Source organism: Pinus tabuliformis, chromosome 5_2 (assembly GCF_031772625.1).
Source record: "Pinus tabuliformis cultivar Carrire ecotype Pingquan chromosome 5_2, CPIR1, whole genome shotgun sequence".
NCBI classification, from domain to species: Eukaryota; Viridiplantae; Streptophyta; class Pinopsida; order Pinales; family Pinaceae; genus Pinus; species Pinus tabuliformis.
Window position 1 is genome coordinate 16,610,217 of NC_142306.1, and position 19,056 is coordinate 16,629,272.

A 19,056-nucleotide genomic window follows, 5' to 3' on the forward strand; every position below is an offset into this window, starting at 1 on the left:
CTAACTACCACCATAACAAGGAGCCGTAAGGCCGCTCGACCATAAGGTCCGTCAGGGTGCGTAGCACGCTCGACTAATAAGGCCGCCATCGGCTCGACTGATAAGGATGCGTAAGCAGGCTCGACCATATTCTTTTTGATCAGCTCCCTTGGCGGAGGTTTTGGACATTATCCCAACTAATTTGGCCGTTTTAGTTTGGCGGAGGATGCGTAAGCAGGCTCGACCATAAGGTCCGTCAGGGGCTCGACTGATAAGGAGAGGGAGAGGAGAGGGCTTCGCGCTTAACTGATAAGGCGCTTTCTCTCTCTGAGCCTAACTGGATCCACTCCCACTGGGTCCACTCCCGCTGGATCCACTCCCCGTGCTTTCTCTCTCAGCCTAACTGGATCCACTCCCACTGGGTCCACTCCCGCTGGATCCACTCCCAAGGATGCACTGGTAAGGATGCACTCCACCAGTAAGGATGCACTCTACTAGCAAGGGCTTCGCCTTCACTGGTTAGGATGCGTAAGCAGGCTCGACTGTTAAGGAATGATAGACCCAAGGTGCGAAGCCGCTTGTCCCTCCGGGGGCAAGGAATATCAACCGAAACGTGAAAGTATGAGTCTGGAAACATCTTTCATAACATACTACATTGAATATTCACCTCTAGCTTTGCTGTTTCAACTACTTAGTTCAATTCTCGTCTCGGTTTGCTGCTTCACAATCCACCCCCCTTTGATTCTCCCATGAAAGAAACATGGATATGGGTGCCATTGATATCCCAACATAGGCATTAACTTACATTTACAGCTTGGACTTAGTAACTGCACGCTCAGACCCCTCGCTTAACTCACTTTTGCCATAGAAGTTGGGGTTACTTGCAGCACACATTCTATAGACGGTCTTGCCTATCTGTGCTGCCATCACTCAAGTGGCAATGGTACGTATAACTCGGGCGTAGGAAGCAATAGCCGCAGTCCACATAACTTAGGGATATCTTGGGCCTATGGGCTATCAATGCATTGATTCTATGACTTTGCTCTCTCAGGCCAATACCTTAATGACCGCCATGGAGGGGGAGATTTCTATTGCTATTCATACTGTCGTTGCTCCTATAGGATGGGATTGACAGATGCATTTATGTATTTATCCTACTACCATTATGGATTTCTCGATCTTAATGGTGAGAATTAGGGAGGTTCGTTCACTTCGTTTCCTCACCCCTGCTACTATTATTGAATTCTTTATCTTGATGATGATGGAGCTTGCTACTGGTGGTGTGTGATTGAAATGAATGAGCGTGTGAAATGAAAAGAATCAACACATTGACACAGTTATTTTAGACTAATGCCCCCGGAGAAACCCAATGTGGGAAAACCGGTGTAGCAAGGGAGGATTTTATTATTCAGCAATGGACTAGTACAACAGGGTGCCAAACTGGCTTACCCGTAGATAGACAAAATTTCCAGCACTTCTACTGAACCCAACGTCAGCCCTAGTGACCTCTGCATGACCTGAAACCCTCTGTGTCAGCCTGTTGAGACTCTGCGCAGCCTCTCTGGCCTTCTATGTCACTCCTGCAGCCTCTGCGTGGATGACGCAGGCCCTGCTGGCTCTGCGCAGTCTATGCTGCCTCTGTGTGGCTCCCTTTGTCCCTGCATCTGCCTTTTCTGCCTCTGTGCTAATCTCCCGTCTCTCTGTTCCGTAGTTGCTGCCTCCTGACTGCTCTCCAGACCACTGGTTCAATTTCTCAGCTAAACCCGCTCCAGAATTTGAACTGACTGGTCTCGCTCAGTGTGTTCTCCAAGTGACCCTCAAGCCTCCTCTTATATTTTTCTCGTTGACAAATAAACGGTCGAGATTAAGTCCCTAATCAATGGCTAAGATTAGATCTAGCTTGATCCATGACTTTTGGACCATTCTAACACAATTTTATATTAATACACATTAATATTTTATATATGCTAAGTTTAGACATAGGGACTCCATTAAAAATATTAATTATTTTAAATATCTCCCAAACTACTCGTGCCCTTAGGATCTCTGATTGTGAGAGCTTTGATAAGGAGAGATCCCATCTCCTTAATGTCTTTGTGGAGAATGGATATAGTAGGCGCTTAGGTCAGAAGGCTTTCCGTAAAGCCTCTAAAAATGCGTTAATTAAGAAAGAGCCAAAAGAGCGCCGTCTAGGTGTCCATCTTCCCTATGTCCAAGGAACCACGGACAAGATTGCTTGGATCCTTAAAAGGTATGATATTCCCTCAACCTTTAGGCCCCTCAGCACCATTCGCAATTCCCTCCTATCGGTGAAGGATCCCGTTAACCCTAAGGACATGAAGGGTGTCTACTTGACCCCTTGTTCATGTGGGACCCCCTATATTGGGGAAACAGGACGCTCCATCCATCAAAGGATCTGCGAACATGCGGCCGACCTAAGACATGGGAGATCCAAGTCTTCAGCATTGGCAGAGCATGTGGAAAAGACCAAGCATCAGGTGTGTATTGAGGAGGCCAAGGTTGTTGCCAAAGTTGCTCAGTTCCATCATCGTAAATTTAGGGAAGCTATTGAGATTGAAAAGAGGCCGAGCAATCTCAATAGAGATGATGGCTGGAAAATCAGTAGGTGCTGGATTCCAGCACTCTCTTATTAGTCGGTTTTTCTGGCTCCTCCTTGTTTTTGAACTCTTATTATATATATATATATATAGATAGATATACATATATATATACTTTTTATTTTATTATTTATTTATTTATTTATGTATATATATATATATTTTTAAGACTAATTTCTATTAATATATATAATATAATATATTAATATCAAGACTATATTATTAATATATATTATATTTAATAAATAATTAAATAAATAAATTACCTATATTAAGAAAATTGCCCAAAAGCCTCTGAGAAAAATTTTGCTAGAAAAAACCACCACAAATCTACATGGTAGGAAGGAGCACAAAAAGAACACTACACTGTCATCAAAGAAGAATATTCTAGAGAAAACTCTGAGTCACAAGAAATCAGGGAAGAAAGAGACAGCTCTCAAGACAAGCAAGGAGAAAGCCCGCCCCAACAAACCAACAATTATGAGGATTCGAATACCGCACAAAATAAATCTTCATTTAACAGCAACGCAGATCTCCTAGACCAAACTTCTTCTCCGACTATCTTCAAAAGAACGAACAGAATAGATTGCGAAGCTAAGACACCAATGTCCCAAGAACCAGAAGAGATGAAGGAGATGCAAGATAAAGGAAGTTAGAAGACCGTAGAGAAAAAAAATAAAGCTACAACACCAATCTCACCAAGAAAAACGAGGAGCCAGATAAGTAAAAATTAAGAAAATTGTAGGTCCGATAGACCAATTTGGTCTCAGTGGACGTTAACCACCATCATCATCATAATAATAAATAATTTAATTAAATTAAATAAATTACCTTTTCTAACTAACCATTTAAATTATTTTATTTATTTATATATTTTTAACCCTAACTTTATGATTTTAATTAAAATATATATATATATGTGAGACTATTAATAAATAAATAAATAAATTACTTTTATTCTCGTCCCTCACAACCTATTTTAATTAAAATATATATATATATATATATATATATATATAATATTAACAATAATTATTAAACAATTTAAACAATATTAATAATTATTAATAAATAATTTAAATAAATAAATTAAATTAAAGTTTTTAAAACTAACCATTAAAAGTATTTTTACCTAATTTAACTTATTTCCATAAATAATAATAATAATAATAATATTAAATTAATAAATAATAATTTGCTTACTAATATTATTAATATATTAATATCAAGACTATATTACTAATATAATATTAATTATATTTAATAAATAATTTAATTAAACAAAAAAATTACCTATATTAAGACTATATTATTAATATATAATAATAAATAATTTAATTAAATTAAATAAATGCAGTTGTCTATAATGCGACTTTTTGGAAGCTTTTCCGGTGGGTTTTTCCAGTCAAAATCCGGCAGCAATTATTGGAATCGCAAGTTTGATAGCTAGTTTCTGCACAATCAAAGCGTCCCAGGGGTTTTTGAGGGTGCTGAATCCAAATATGGAGTTAAAAAACCATTTTAACTGCAGCAAATCAAGATTTAACCTCAATTTCTTCCGCCGGATTCCGTCACCGGAATCTCCAAAAAGTCGCATTATAGACAACTCCTAAATAAATTACCTTTTCTAACTAACCATTTAAATTATTTTATTTATTTATATTTTTAAACTTAAGAAAAAAAAATTTGTCTGTCCTGAGCAGCCTTTAAGTTGTTACGCACCTTTTTCACCATGTCTTCCATTTCCTTGAGCATATCCGGGCCAAATCTTAACCTATCCTCAGGTCCACCCCAACTTGAGGGTGTGCGGCACTTTCGCCCATACAGAACTTCAAAGGGACTCAGCTGTGTTGACGTATGATGCCCATTGTTATACGCGAATTCAACCAGGTGGAGGTATTCCTCCCATTGGGTTGGTTTCATCATAACACATGCTCTCAGCATGTCCTCCACTACCTGGTTCACCCGCTCCGTTTGACCATCGGTCTGAGGATGATAGGCTGTGCTAAAGTTCAGTTGGGCAGACTTCTGATACCAAATTGTCACACCCTCTATAATATATATATAAAAAAAAAATTATGAACACCATACAAGTTGATTTTACTGCATTATATACTTCATACTTTTAAGTGTTGTCGCATATGAGACTCAATGATGCATTATCAACACTTAATACTATATAACATTGTCAAAACTATGCAGCCAGGTTCCTCTCCGACCCTCCTCAGTACGCGGTGTATTAATGTAGCGCGGGGTTTGGTGGTCCGACCGCAGCCGTTGCAGGCGCCAAGTCACCTGCTGCCTTTATGAGTTCAGTCCACCCCATGACAGGTGGCATGACTTGCCCACCCGGCCATGTGACACCTCGGGTTCGGGTATCTCGGTTTCTCCGCTCCAGCTTCCCGCTCTACTTCAACGATCAGGATCTAATTCTTAGATCGTAGGGTTGGAAAGAGCCGAGGGTTTTAGGGCTGTACAAAACCCCAACGGGCAAGCCCAGAACTCATTTGCTCACAAGTCTTTCCGATTCCATTTGGTGCTCAGACGCCGGTTCGAAACCTCCAGCGTCGTCTTCACACCTTGCCAACCCTCAGGAGATCGTGGAGTGCTTCAGCGTTACGCCTGCACCGATAATGACCATCTGTTCTTAATTTAAGGTTTGCATTCAGAGTGAGTTAAGCTGTTAGTCACTATCGGTTCATCCTAATTTGTTTCTCTTTGCTGGCAAGGCGTGCAGATGGGTCTCTCCAAACCCCTCCGACAGTGTCAAAGCGTCAACGCCCCAGCTTTCTCGGCGGCCACAGGTAAGTTTGCACTTCTTATTGCACTTTTCTCCTGCATGTGAGAGCTCAGAAGCTCCTTGACCTTAATATATTCGTGTTTATGATTTGTGACAGCCCGCCGTTCGAACGCTGGTTGGCCTCGCTTCGATTGCTGAGGTATTTCCAAGCGGACCCTCACGGTTTATATGTGTTTGTTATTTGACTTGAGTCCATGTCCAGCCCTGGTGATACATAGTCCATGGCGACCCATGTACTCAATTTCATCTTTCTGTGGATTAATTTTGTTATTGTGTAATCGCCCTTTTCGGCATGTCTAGACATTGGGTCTTTGTACTTAATATATGATATTGCACAGGACCTGGCCGTAATGCACAGTCTTGGGTTACGAAACCAGGCTATATTTTTGGAAGTTCTTTTTTTTTTTCCTTTTATACATATGCACATTATTACCCTTCTAGGGTTTTACTATCGGAGTATTTTGTTTAAATTTATATATGCAACGTTGCCCTGTCTGAACCCCCTCTGGGTTACTTGCGCTTTGAGCAATGTTATTAAAATGGTTTGCATACTTAGCAATAGTAATATAAGACACGATTTGTTTTCCCTTGTTTACTGTTGATTTCCGTCTCCAACTACGGTAAGCTGCCCGTCTCAGCGACGGCAGGGCTCTTGATTTACTTCAAGTTTTATTACAGTTTCGGGTAAATCGTTCTGGTATTTTCCATGTGATTCTTGCCAATGTTAGTTTGCTATGGATGTTCTCGGTTTGCTTTAATCAGCACACCATATTTCTTTCCTCCAGAAAAGTCGGATGATACACATGTATGAAGTTCTTCTATGTTAGCATGCGCAGGTTTTCTTGATCTATTATCTCGTTTTCTTTTGTCATTCTATAATGAACCGATTCCTCGGCGACCGTAACTGCGAACGTTGTTATTTGATATTATTGGTTGTAACAGAATATGGTATGGCTCTCCATCTCGTTCGTTTACCGAGTATGTTTATTTTCTTCTTTGTCTGGAACAGTATATTAGTTCTTTGCCTTTTCGACAGTTTCTTATAAACGTAAATGGGTTCACCTCTGCCTGTCGATGTGTTTTAATGCCGAACTACCGCCGGTATTCACTACTCAGGTTCAGAGGTCTCAAATCTTGTTCTTGCTTAGCATATTTCGTTAACAGTTTGCTTGTATTCAAGGGTTCCGGTCTGCTTGTCCCGTTAACAGTTTTTCCTACTTGAGACTACCTCTGTCTCTTGGATTGCTTCGTGTCATGTCGATCGTTTTTATAATCTGTCGTTTAATTGAAAACTACACCTGTGTAGCTAAGTTAACAGTATAGCCAATTTCAGGTCATGTCTAACAGTTAATAATCTGTCCTTAAATTAAACTACATCTGTGCAGTTATATTAATAGCATGACAGTAATCACGGGAATGAAACACAGTTATCCTTTGACCACTGTAAGTCTACTGTACATTCCTCATTTTAAATTCAATAGAGACTCTGAAGTTTGAAACCTTACCTGGTTCACCAAAGTCATGAATAGGTACTTAAGCAAGTCACCTGTACCTCGATTCTGCTCTTCCACCCAGCCATGAGATCCATCCATCAGACGGGATTCTCCCCCCGAGCCATCTTGCAGGCCTTCAGCCCTCAACAAGATATGTGCACCTTGTGCGCGGTTATCTGGTCCTTACCAGACTTAACCCGTTTCTTTCTTGTATTTTCTTTTTCCTTTTCCTTAGAAAAGATTTCTCTTCTGTCTGTCCCCACAGCACAAAACTTCCTCCCTACAACCAGGACTTTTCTTGTTTGGGAGGGCAGTTTCAATCAGTTATTACAACTGATCTCTTTCTTTGAAATCCACCTCCCAGAGGCTGCCAGCATTTCAAGAAAATATTTAATTATTCAATAAAGTAGTTTATCAAAGTTTTGTTTTTTTTTAAAACATAAAACAACAACTACCATACTGTCTTTTACCATAGTAAAATTCACATTTACAACTTCTGGGGTCATTACATCTCCCCCTCCTGTGATTGGACATCGTCCCGATGTCTGTTTCCCTTAAACAAATTCGGGTAAGCTTCTTTAAGGAGTTCCTCATCCTCCCAAGTGGCCTCTTCAGGCCCATAGTGCTGCCACTGCACTTTAGCTTGGAAAATAACCCGTTTCCGCAGCCGCACTTCTCTCCGGTCGAGAATGTTCAGTGGTTCGACCAGAACCTCGCCTTCCGGCTCGACCTGCAAACAGCAACAGATTTAGTTATTTCCTTGTTTAAGAACAAAGCTTATCTAGAATGACCAGATTAATTCTTACCTGAACATCCTGCCATTGGATCACATGTTTAGGATCGTAGACGTATTTTTTTAGTACGGAAACGTGGAACACATTGTGGATCTTAATATGGCTTGGTAGGGCGAGTTGATAAGCTACTGGCCCCACTCTTGCCAGGATTTGAAAAGGTCCAAAATAGCGAGGTGCAAGTTTGGCACACCCACTCCACTGCAAGGTACTCCTTCTGGCTTGGATCCTTACAAAAACATGGTCTCCGACCTGGAATTCTTTGAACCTTCTCTTCCGATCTGCAAAACTTTTTTGTCTGTCCTGAGCAGCCTTTAAGTTGTTACGCACCTTTTTCACCATGTCTTCCATTTCCTTGAGCATATCCGGGTCAAATCTTAACCTATCCTCAGGTCCACCCCAACTTGAGGGTGTGCGGCACTTTCGCCCATACAGAACTTCAAAGGGACTCAGCTGTGTTGACGTATGATACCCATTGTTATACGCGAATTCAACCAGGTGGAGGTATTCCTCCCATTGGGTTGGTTTCATCATAACACATGCTCTCAGCATGTCCTCCACTACCTGGTTCACCCGCTCCGTTTGACCATCGGTCTGAGGATGATAGGCTGTGCTAAAGTTCAGTTGTGTTCCCAGTTCAGCAAACAATGTCCTCCAAAAAGTTGATGTGAACTTAACATCACGATCCGAGATTATTACCTTCGGAAGCCCATGCAATTTGAACACATTTTGCATGAAAATATGAGCAATTTGCACAACTTTATACGTGGATTGTACCGGTATGAAGTGTGCTGCCTTACTTAACTTATCCACTACCACCATAATAGAATCATTATTTTTCTTCGTTCGAGGCAACCCGGTTATAAAGTCCATGGAAATAGTTTCCCATTTCCATTCCGGAATGGGTAATGGTTGTAGCAGCCCTGCTGGATGCAAATGCTCCGCCTTAATCTGTTGACATTCTAGACATCGCGCTAGATATTCAGCTACCTCCTTCTTCATTTTTGGCCAATAGTATTCCTTCCGAAGTGCGGTGACCATTTTCTGGTATCCTGGATGCCCGGTGTAATGGCTGACATGAAATTCGTCCAGAATCAGTTTTCTAAGACTATCTTCATTGGGTATATACAGCCTTTTATGGAAGTACAACATTCCTGCATCGTCTAATTCGTATCCCTGTTGTACTTCCTTATCAGAAAGTTGCTGTACCTGCTGTTTAATTTGCTGATAAACAACATCTTGTTCAGCCGCTAATTTTATCTTTTCAAGTAAAGTACTCTGCCATTTACTGACCGAAATTCTGCACACACATTGCACCTTTCGACTCAATGCGTCAGCTACCCGGTTCTCCTTTCCCTTCAAATGCTTAATTTCAAAATCAAACCCACTTAAGAAGTCTGCCCAACGAGCTTGTCTCGTATTTAAGGTGGGTTGGCTGAAATAGCTTGTTAAACTGTGATGGTCTGTCAACAACAGAAATTTTCTTCCCAAAAGGTAATGTCGCCACATTTTCAGTGCATGGATAACGGCTGCCAATTCCAAGTCGTAAGCAGAGTATTTCTGCTCATGTTCCTTTAACTTTCTTGATTCGTATCAGAGCCCAGTTTCAACACTGTGGCCTCAAGAATGACATGTTTCACTGTGCAGGAGCTTACACCATGTATACGTATAAAAGTTAATAAATTAATTAACTGCTGTTTCTGTCTCTTTAGGGGTGAGATACAGGAATATAACAGCTGATAGTTGAGCCAGGAAAAAAGTAGTGCAATGCAAGGAGCCGGCAGCAACCCTCGGGAAAACCCAGAGCTGTGGGTACAGTTGGGTGAGGAAACACGAAGTACCAATCTCGCAATACTGGAAACTGTTCAGGAGTTGAAAAATGAGATGGCACGATTACGAGAAGACAACGCGCGTTTGACAGTAGAACAAGAGAGAATTCTGAAAAGTTTGTCGGACAGGCAGAACCCCCCTTATCTAATCCCAGCGCGGAACAGCAGAGGATGACAGAAGAACAAGACTATCAGTTTGGACCTGAAAATTTAGAAGGTAAGGAGGATCATTCTGATAATGTACCAGAACAACAAACCTCAAAACGTCAGAGAATGGAGCTGCAGGGAGAATTTCGAAAAATTAAACCCCCACATTTTGATGGAGAATAGGAAGAAGCAGCTGAAGCATGGCTAATAAATATGAACAAATATTTTCAGTTGTACGAGTATGATCATAACTTGAAGGCGCGACTAGCTATCTTCCTGTTACAAGGTAAAGCAACCCTGTGGTGGGAGGAAATCAAGATTGTCAAGGGGGTAAGTGAACGGACCATCACATGGGAGAAGTTTCAGAAATACTTCAAAGAAAGATACCTGACCGAGCGCTTCTACGATGAAAAGGCAAGAGAATTCCATGATTTAAGACTGGGGCAGTAGACTATGGACGAGTTCATTAACCGCTTTACTTCTCTGCTACGTTATGTACCTTATATCAAAGAGGAAAAAGCCAAGGTACAAAGGTTTGTGAGCAGCTTACCTTCATATATAAGAGAGAGGATTGAGTTTGACAATCCTAGGACCATGGATGAGGCTATTCGTAAAGCAAGGATCTGCTACCAACAGAATAAACAGAAGGGGGATGCTTCAAATAAAAAATGGAATGAAAAAAAGAGTAGTCGGATGTTTGGAAACAGCAAAGGAGGTCGCAGTAATGGAGGTAAGGGAGCTGGTAAAGGGTTAAACAGCAGAACTGTAGCGAAACGTGCGCCCCGAGCTAGGCCAATAAGTGAATCTAGAGTAAGTGAACAGCCTGTTAGGCCAGAAGGTGAAGGGATGACCAGACCCCCAGTTCAATGCTGGGGCTGTGGAGGACCTCACTATGTTAAAAACTGCCCACAGCGAAAGGGGACGGACTAGATATCCCAAATTCATGAAGCATCGACCGTTGGGGACGTGGCACGTAGTGTACCAAGGATTAACGCAGCCTTGGAAGACCGCCAAGCGGAATACCAGCCGACTATGGTGGAATTTGAAGGTAAAATTTCAAACCTTTCTATAGCTGTTCTTATTGATCCAGGAGCTACTTTAAGTTATATTAGCCCAAAGATAGTAGAACAGTGTAAGTTACAATCTGAAAAATTCAGAAATCCGTGGTTGGTCCAATTAGCTACAGCAGCCAAGAGACGGGTTTTGGCAAAAATAAATAATTGCTCTTTAACTGTAGCGGGACAGCCAATAGTGGTGGACCTGAACGTACTACCCTTGGGTTCATATGACATCCTGATTGGGATGGATTGGCTGGAGAAACACTGGTCCTTGGTGAACTGCAAGACTAAAACCATTTACTATAAAAATGATCTAGGAGAGCAGCAAGAACTACAAGGGATCAAGCATCCCGTACGGATTCGACCCATTACAGCATCTCAGTTAGCTAAATGCATCAAAAAGAAATGTCAGATTTACGCTATTCAGGTGGGTTACGCAAATCAGAAAGATAAAACTGCTATGTTGGGCAACATCCCGGTGGTGCAAGAATTTGTAGATGTTTTTCCAGAGGAAGTACCAGGATTACCACCTAAAAGAGATGTGGACTTTACCATTGAATTGATTCCGGGGGCAGCACCTGTGTCACGGGCACCATACCGAATGAGCGTACCAGAATTAACATAATTAAAAATGCAACTGCAGGAGCTGCTAGACAAAAATTACATCCGTCCCATTGTATCACCCTGGAGAGCCCCAGTGTTATTTGTCAAAAAGAAAGATGGAACTTTTCGGATGTGTATTGATTATCGTCAGCTGAATAAGCTCACAATCAAAAATAAATATCCTTTGCCCCGGATTGACGAACTTTTTGATCAAGTGAAGGGGGCAACAGTGTTCTCTAAGATCGATCTGCGATCTGGTTATCATCAGATTAGAATTAAAGAGGAAGATATCGCTAAGACAACTTTCAGAACGCGGTATGGGCATTACGAGTTCGTGGTGCTACCTTTCGGTCTGACCAATGCACCTGCTACCTTCATGTGTTTGATGAACAATGTGTTCCACAGGTTTTTAGATAAATTTGTGTTGATATTCATAGACGATATTCTGATTTACTCCCGATCGAGGAAGAAGCATGAGGAACACCTTAGAGTGGTGCTGCAAACTTTGCGAGAACATCAGTTATATGCAAAGTTTAGTAAGTGTGATTTCTTCCGGGAGGAGATACAATACTTAGGCCATATAATCACCAAGGAGGGGATTGCAGTAGACCCTGAAAAAATAAGGACCATAATGGAATGGCCCATACCAAAGGACGTGGCAGATATTAGGTCCTTTATGGGGCTAGCTGGCTATTATAGAAGGTTTGTGGAAGGTTTTTCAAGGGTAGCATACCCTATCACCTCCTTACAAAAGAAGGGGAAGGTATTTAAGTGGACCTCAGAATGTCAGCGGAGCTTTGAGCAGCTTAAACACTTACTCACCACAGCGCCCATTTTGAGTATAGCTGATCCTAATAAGGATTACGTGGTCTGTACTGACGCGAGCAAAGAAGGTGTGGGAGGAGTGCTGATGCAAGAGGGAAGAGTAATTGCATACGAATCAAGAAAGCTAAAGGAACATGAGCAGAAATACTCTGCTTACGACTTGGAATTGGCAGCCGTTATCCATGCACTGAAAATGTGGCGACATTACCTTTTGGGAAGAAAATTTCTGTTGTTGACAAACCATCACAGTTTAACAAGCTATTTCAGCCAACCCACCTTAAATACGAGACAAGCTCGTTGGGCAGACTTCTTAAGTGGGTTTGATTTTGAAATTAAGCATTTGAAGGGAAAGGAGAACCGGGTAGCTGACGCATTGAGTCAAAAGGTGCAATGTGTGTGCAGAATTTCGGTCAGTAAATGGCAGAGTACTTTACTTGAAAAGATAAAATTAGCAGCTGAACAAGATGCTGTTTATCAGCAAATTAAACAGCAGGTACAACAACTTTCTGATAAGGAAGTACAACAGGGATACGAATTAGACGATGCCGGAATGCTGTACTTTCATAAAAGGCTGTATATACCCAATGAAGATAGTCTTAGAAAACTGATTCTGGACGAATTTCATGTCAGCCATTACACCGGGCATCCAGGATACCAGAAAATGGTCACCGCACTTCGGAAGGAATACTATTGGCCAAAAATGAAGAAGGAGGTAGCTGAATATCTAGCGCGATGTCTAGAATGTCAACAGATTAAGGCGGAGCATTTGCATCCAGCAGGGCTGCTACAACCATTACCCATTCCGGAATGGAAATGGGAAACTATTTCCATGGACTTTATAACCGGGTTGCCTCGAACGAAGAAAAATAATGATTCTATTATGGTGGTAGTGGATAAGTTAAGTAAGGCAGCACACTTCATACCGGTACAATCCACGTATAAAGTTGTGCAAATTGCTCATATTTTCATGCAAAATGTGTTGAAATTGCATGGGCTTCCTAAGGTAATAATCTCGGATCGTGATGTTAAGTTCACATCAACTTTTTGGAGGACATTGTTTGCTGAACTGGGAACACAACTGACTTTATGATTTTAATTAAAAAATAAATAAAAAAATATATCTATATATATATATATATATATATAGATGTGATTATTAATAAATAAATTAATAAATTACTTTTTAAGCTAACCATTGAAATTATTCTCGTCCTTAACAACCTATTATTTTAACAATAATTATTAAATAATTTAAATAAGTAAGTAAATTATCTTCTTAAACTAACCACTAAAAGTATTTTATTTATTTTTTAATCCTAACTTTTATCTTAATAACCTAATATTATAACTTTAATATATATATATATATATATATATATATATATATATATATACTTATTAATAAATTAATTAATTAATTTTTAAAACTAAGCATTAAAAATATTTTATGTATTAATATTAAAAATAATAATAATTTTAAATTAATGAATAATAATTTGACCTGGGTCCTAAGGTCAAAATTAGCCGTTGGTCGATTTAGCCGTTGGAGTCTCTGCTCAGACTATTTAACATGCTAAGCTGGATCTGTTTCTTCAACTTGTCCTGACGATGAACCACACTTGTTGGTTCGAAACGCGTCGACAAATGTCTGTCTACATGTGATTTACGCCGAAGTTATTCTTTCAACTATTATGGATCACAGAAGCCTCAATTCAACTATCTCCCAAACTATTTAGAATCTCCACAAACCCTTTTTGGGTATTGGAGATCTCATGCACTTTAGCCTCTCCACCAATTTTCAAGGCTAGAGCACATCCGATGCTACCCCGAATCAACAAATATGTAGGCACCGAGCATTAAGAACCTGTGCCGCAAATATCCAACTGCTTTGTGCCTGCCAAATCACACATCGAGATCTGTTATCCCAAGCCCTGATGATGTGCTTGGGAACTACCAGAAGCCTAGGCATCATCCTGCCAACAAGGACTACTTTCCTCCACACCTCATGCTCCCCTAACGCCTCAAGCTATCCAACTGAAAAAACACCATGTAACTCCCTCTCGATCACCTCCCCAAGTGTAAGCCTAGGGGTGGAACATATGCTACCTCGACAATCAACCATGCCATCCCTAAGTTTGTAACCATCAACTCGTGCACCTACCAAGTGTCTCAACTAGAGAGTCTCCTCTCGGCCCAAGACACGTGGTGTCTCATCCAAGTGCCTAGGGTGCGTCCCTCATGCCCTGCTGCCGAAATGGAGAGTGTCAAAGTGCAACAACCAAAATCTTTGTGACTGTAAGAAGCACTGGAGGATGATTGGTGGGTATGTCCCAAAGAGTATGATCAAGAGTCTGTTGGAATGCTCAAGAGTAATCCTACGGACAACCCTCTCTCCGCCTTGGATCTGCTGATAACTCCCTTGAGGCCTTGCCTCCACTATACATGGTTTCCCAAAATGCTCGACAATGTCGTCATCGATCCTAAGTGAGTTGCGTCCAATGGTACACCTACTGTCCCTGTCCATAAGTCTCCCTACACATGCTCACACGTCACATTACCAATACTGATAGGCTGGTCAGCATAAAAATGCGTATCATTTTTTCATCAGTGGAGAGAATATTCCTGGCAGTTGTGTGAGAGAATACTTTTTGATGGACATATGTTTTTCTCTTACTGAAACCTATTGGCTGGCAGGTTTCTGTCGTCGAGAATAAATTTTATAAATGGATTGGATCCCTTACCATCTAGTTTCTTGTAATTACATAGAAGTGACTTCTAAATTTCATTGAAGATGTCTATTGTAATTTTCATTTACTGTTAACTGACTAAGGGGCCTGTGGATGTGAAGGAGAAAGATTCTGCTGAATTGCAGAGGAAGATTCAGAAGGGGCTAAAGACGATGTCTATTTGCTTTATTGATCCTGTAAGAGCTGAGGAAAGCTTTCAAAAGTTGCATCAAATGAAGGATAACAATATCTTCAAGGCTTTATCACAGTTGCTTGATCCAGAGACAACATTTGCAAATGCTCATGCCATTCGTGTAAGTTGCATCTGTCTTATGGGTCTTGTTCTTTTAATTGACAGTTGGATACAGCTATGGGTTTCAATGGTCTTCTCTTGTTACGTAAATGTACTTAGTAATGATTACAATGAATAAAAGGTCAAGGGACCTAATACCAGACCTTTATATTTTTCACAGGATGATTTGCTCAAGAGAATGGGAGAAAGACATCCACAGCATGAATTTTTGAAAATCCTTTCTTTAAAATGCAGTTATATATTATTTGGCACAGACCATGTGAAAGCTGTCTTAGGGCAGTCCTTAGCCAATAAAATGGCATCAAATCAGAGTCTGCTAAATGCTGGAATTGATCTTCTTCTGGTAGGTAGAATGTAAATGCAATTTGTTAATGGAGATAATGATACAGTTTTGTCAACCTGGGATTAAAGAGCAGAAACTATTTTGTGCTTTTAGCATTGATGTAGGAGTTGCTTTTGTTCTTCCACTCTGTATTTTCACTGGATGTACTCTTTTAGTCCCAATAACCCACTCTTTTGGTTACTCGTTGGACTTTAATAAAATTATCTCGCCTTACTTCTCTAGCTCTGGTCATCAAGATTACATTGATGCTGAAACACTTTATCCCTTGTTTTTAATGTATTTCATGTCCTTATGAATGGGTAATTCATGAGTTTGGGTGTCTATTCAAGTTCTTGTTGCCATTGAAATTTCTACCATTAAAATTGTGTAATAGAGTGTTTGTTTTGTTTTCTCCAGAAAATTGCAAGTTTTTTCCCATTCCTTCTGAAAGGATCTGAAGAAGACTTGTACCGTCTATTTTTGGAAGATGATGAATCCCTTAAAGATAGGGTAGTGCAAATCATAGCAAAGGCAGGCCGTTTCATTCATAACCAACGGTGAGCAAAAGATACTTATGTTGTTTGTCCGACAATTGATTTGGTCATTCACATTCATTGAATTAGTGCAGGCTATTAATGAACAAGGAAATGTGGGAAATGCAGGGGATATTTTGTTATTTTACAGTTACTGAACAAACTTATCACAGATAGAAGGATCTTGTTCCTCTTTCATGTTATCTTATCTGACTCAAGAAAGTATTTGTGGTATTCTAATAATTGTTGCTCTCACTCATTCGTGGATTCAGGACAGGGTCAAGAGGAGTATTAAAAATATTTCTACATATTCTTCCCTATATAATATAAGTAGTATTTTCTCCAAGAAAATGTTGCTATTACTAGTTTCGTAAGTTTTAATATGATTGTAAGACAGTTTGTCTTTAGAGACAATGGTTCCTTTTTCATTTTTCTTTGTAGAGGAAATATCAAAGCAGAGTACTCAAAAGAAATATGCAGATTGTTCGTTGTTTCGGTAGTTTATGCCAAAATTTGAAGACAAATATGGTAAATATAAGCGCACTGTATGAAATATTGTCAAAAAATGATCTAATGTAAATGGATTAAATAAATAGATACACAGGAAATTTGTAACCTAGTTGTAAGAATTATATACTTGTAAATATTGGGAGATCCAGTACGCTATTGGGTTCTGTGACTCTGTCCCTTAGCTATGACAACTCTCAAGCATTTATTACTTTATTGCTTTAATGCAATGAAACATTGTGACATTAATCTTGTTTATTATTGGTCTCAGTTATTCCTAATATTATCAGTATTTAACCCCTGCTTTAATGCTTTAACCCAAGTAATGCAGAAAAATAAGAGTACACCCGGATGGGAGATCTGGAATAAGAACTTTTATTAAAAGGAATTATCAGTACATTGGGGTCGGCGACTTTTTTATTTATATGTTGGGTACTTGATCTACTGAATTCTTCTAACTACCATCACTTAACTAACACTTAACTTTAATGATGGTCACTTAATGCTCATGTGACCTTTATAATGCTCTATTAAATACTGAATTAGATTTCTAATATTACTCTAGTGTTAATACTCCAGCATTAACCCTCAAGATGAAAATAATATTCCATTAACATCTATTGCCCCTTAATACAAAATGAAACTTTTACCTCAACAAAAGATTTACTATGAAATTTGGGACCGCTAATGAGACTACTGCCATCCAGTGAGGCCTCTGGGTAACTAGTTGCAGTGCTTGCTGGTTTGCTAAGATGGTAACTTGGTTACAGGTCATGTCTTAAGCTTCTATTCATCTCCAGATCCGGGTCTCTTCATTGGGGCTTTATATCAGATTGCGATCTTCCTCATTTTGAAGGATGCATGAAGGTGATAGCAATCTTATAACATTGAAAAGTCAATTAAACTGAGCATTATGGCTTCTATGTAGTTTGGTTGGAATCCTGGTTGAGGTGCTAATCAAAATAGGCTGTCTGGAGGCAGTGCTACTGTACTTTCTGGGCAAATTGTTTAATACTGCTTGGCATCATCCTCGGACCTCATCAATTTGAGTGTTTCACTGCTAGCCATCTCAAACCCCAATAATTGCTTCTTAAAGATAGATATGTTCATGTTTGTAGCATCAAAAGTTCTTCTGCTTAGGCTAAGTGTCTAGCATGCAGGAGAGAGTCCTCTTTGGTTGCTTGTTTTATTGTAGCCAGTATTATGATTTCCTTCCTAGGTTTTATCTTAGGAAAAACACATTATGATTAATGTTGGCTATTGGGCTTAAGTTTATAGGGATAAATAATCTAATTATTTAAGTTAGATCTAATCTGAGAATCTCCACTGTTGGTCTAGGTGAGTTAGGATTTAATACTAGCCCTCTATCACTTTGGAGATTTGTAATGTCACAAATGGGAATTTGAACAGTAGATACCAGAAATAAACTTGAACAATTAAATAAACGAAATAGACACATAACCAACAAATACTACACAAATAGATGTCGATAAAATCACTGAGCCATTTTATTAATCCACTGAAAAGAGTACGTTAACATGAAGGAATAGTGGAACCTGAGCTTGCTAAGCAAGTAGAGCAAAACCCATAAAAAGATCTCTAACCCAACTGATGAATGGCTCTAGCAACGATGTAGATGGATCGGTGAGAAGGTTGCTGCAAACCAACTATGGCAAAACTGCTCTCTCCAAACTCCACTGAAGCACTGTGAGATTTCTGAGTGAGATCTCCTCATGGTTATTGGGTTTTCGTCCAACACCCACTAGCACACCCGAGGGTTTCTGTCCTGGGGCTACCAATCAAGTCAACCTCTCATACTAGAAGTAATATCAAATCTAAGATGTCTTCTAATGGCCTCCTCCTCCTCATTTATAAATCTGATGGACCCTTCTAGAACCTTCGATTTTATTATTATTTTAATCATGGAGCACTTTTCTCTCTTTTATTTCAATTAAAATATTCTTTTTAATGTGGGAAAAGGGTAAATTGGCCACCATGTTTCCTTAGGTCACTGAAAATCACTTATAACCATCTCGTCCTGTAAATCTTCTCGTTCTGGTTCCAATGAGCTATTACACTAAGGTGTTTTGCCAAGTATTCCTCTCGAAATGCCACCTTAAGCGTAATTAATTGAGTCAGGCCCATAAATAACTCTATTTTTTGAAAGTTGTTGGAATGCCACGGAATGAAAGGCAAACTGTGTAGATGATGGAATATACCAAGCGAATGCCATTGGACCCCATAAAAACTCCTCAAAACCCCTCCAAAAGCCCGTGGGCCCGCTGATGATGCCAACCTGCACCTATGACTTGTTTGCCCCCAACTCTGAAAGTCCATCGTATGCATGCCATAAGGAATACCAGAAAAAGGAACATTACAAGATTAGGGATTTGGCTCAAGTGAAATTATGAACGAGAACCTAAGGGACATGATGGAGACACGTTAAGAATACAACACATCCGAGGTGTTGGAATTTGAAGTTGGGAGCGATGGCAGTGCGGAGGACTGATCT

The 19,056-nt window shown here is 39.9% G+C and overlaps 1 protein-coding gene and 1 pseudogene across 2 annotated transcripts in view; both read left to right on the forward strand.

Moving 5' to 3' along the window:
• Positions 1 to 15,118, forward strand: part of LOC149157262 (LEAF RUST 10 DISEASE-RESISTANCE LOCUS RECEPTOR-LIKE PROTEIN KINASE-like 2.5) — a 163,970-nt gene extending 148,852 nt beyond the window's left edge. Inside the window, exon 8 of the mRNA XM_089435743.1 lies at positions 14,992 to 15,118. The gene's annotated coding sequence lies outside the window, so the exon portion shown is untranslated. The remainder of the gene's footprint in view (positions 1 to 14,991) is intronic.
• LOC149157263 (sister chromatid cohesion protein PDS5 homolog A-like) overlaps positions 14,609 to 19,056 on the forward strand; it is a 167,036-nt pseudogene continuing 162,588 nt past the window's right edge. The window contains exons 1-4 of the transcript XR_016261210.1: positions 14,609 to 14,644; positions 14,992 to 15,183; positions 15,343 to 15,525; positions 15,922 to 16,061. The product of XR_016261210.1 is annotated as a sister chromatid cohesion protein PDS5 homolog A-like (transcript). The remainder of the gene's footprint in view (positions 14,645 to 14,991; positions 15,184 to 15,342; positions 15,526 to 15,921; positions 16,062 to 19,056) is intronic.